This window comes from Rhinopithecus roxellana, chromosome 12 (genome assembly GCF_007565055.1).
Source record: "Rhinopithecus roxellana isolate Shanxi Qingling chromosome 12, ASM756505v1, whole genome shotgun sequence".
Lineage (NCBI taxonomy): Eukaryota > Metazoa > Chordata > Mammalia > Primates > Cercopithecidae > Rhinopithecus > Rhinopithecus roxellana.
In genome coordinates this window covers 14539365-14541375 of record NC_044560.1, presented here as the reverse complement: position 1 = coordinate 14541375, position 2011 = coordinate 14539365, and positions in this window count along the sequence as shown.

Sequence of the window (2011 nt, the reverse complement as noted above, 5' to 3'; positions counted from 1 at the left end):
CGCCGCGGCGTCCGACGGGGCGGGGCAAGGAAGGGCAGACCACGCCCCCAGGCCGGCCCCGCCCCCGACCGCCGATCTCGCCCCGCCCGGTCCCTGTCCAGGCCCGGGGTCCAGGCACCAAGGGCTTCTGAAGCCGCCCGAAGGCGCCAGAAGGTAGCGAATCGCAAGCCCCAGACGCCGCCGCTTTCCTCCTTCTCCCCAATCCCCACCCCGTAGGGCCCTGAGGGTCTGAGAGCAGCGACCTAGGACTTCCAGTGACCATTTTACAGATGGGGAGACTGAGGGCTCCTCCAATGGTGAAAGGTCTTGTTCAGGGACAAGAGCAATGCGATGTCCAGGGCAGTGGGAGACTTAGGAAAGAGTGGAGGCTGTAAATCAGGGATATCCAGACTTTTGGCTTCCTTAGGCCACATTGGAAGAAGAAGTGTCTTGGGCCACACATAAAATACACTAACAACAGCCCATGAGCTAAATCTCTCTCTCTCTCTCTCTCTCTCTCTCTCTCTCAAACAAAAAAAAAAACAAAAAAAAACAAACAAACAAAAAAAAAAAAGTGTGAGTTGTTGTTGTTTTTTCCTGAGACACAGTTTTACTCTGTCGCCCAGGCTGGAGTGCAGTGGTGCGATCTCGGGTGACTGCAACCTCTACCTTCCGGGTTCAAGCTGTTCTCGTGCCTCAGCCTCCCAAGTAGCTGGGATTACAGGCATGCACCGCCATGCCCGGCTAATTTTTGTATTATTAATAGAGATGGAGTTTTATCATGTTGGCCAGGCTGATCTCGAACTCCTGACCTCAAGTGATCTGCCTGCCTCAGCCTCCCAAAGTGCTGGATGGCTGTAAGCCACCGCACCCGGCCCAAAAAGTCTCATAATGTTTTAAGAACCTTCACGAATTTGTGTCGTGCCCTATTCGAAGCCGTCCTGGACCTCACATGGCCAGTGGGCCACAGGTTGGACCAGCTTGCAGTATAGACCCTTGTTAGGCGCAGGGCCGGTATATAAAAGTTTGCCCTTAGCAAGTCCAGCCAGGCACTTTACTCATCCATGTAGCTCCCTGGCTGCTCCCTGGCACCACCTGAGCATGCTGGGCCACCCCATGCCCCTGAAACTTCCCAGGTAGCCTCAGAAATGGTATGATCTGGAATGTGCCCCTGACACTGACTTGCTGTGTGACCTCAGGCAAGTCCTTCCCCTCTCTGAGTCTTGTTTTTCTGTGAATGAGAGTCGGTGCTATCTCTAGTGATCCTTCCAACCTGCCAGGGTCAAGAATCTGCATGACCTTGACCCTGACCCCATGCTGCTTCCTAGGAGCATTCGGAGGGCAGTCTGAACCCCAGAACTGCTCAGACACAGATGTTCTAACTCCAGGATTGGAAGGATTTGTTCTAACTCTCTAGGATGCCATGCCTTCCTTTCAAACTGTGCCAAAAGTAGCCAGAGGGAGGACACACACATCCAAGCCACAGCCTGGCTTCTTTTAGAAGAGGGTGCCGCAGGCAAGGCCAACTTCAGCCTCTGTAATTACTCCTAGCTCAGAAGCCAGCAGGCTTCTCTGTGTCGGGAGAAAGATAGCACTGTGCTGTCCCCAGCTGGAGAGGGTGGCCTCACTGACATTCCCCTGTTTATAAACCAAGTGCTTTGTTAGCCAGTCTGTCCTTGGCTTCCCCAACAACACTGCTTAGGTGGACCCACTTTACAGATGAGAGCCCTAGGTCAGGGAGGGAAGCATTCACTGATAGTCTCCGAGAGTCGGAGATTGGGATCAGACTCAGGTCCATAGGCGATGGGGTAGAGTATAATGCCAGGGGTTAGAACCCAGCTGTCCTTTTGGTGATTGTGAACTCACCCTTCTGAGCCTCATCTGTAAAAGGGGCAACTGTACCTATTTCACAGGGCTATCCGTAAGAACTAAATAACAGGAGTTGGAATGGCTGAATCCTGTTCTTGAGAACCTACCTTTAAAGTTGCCTCCTCCAGGAAGCCTTCCCTGACTACCACCCATGGATTAAGTT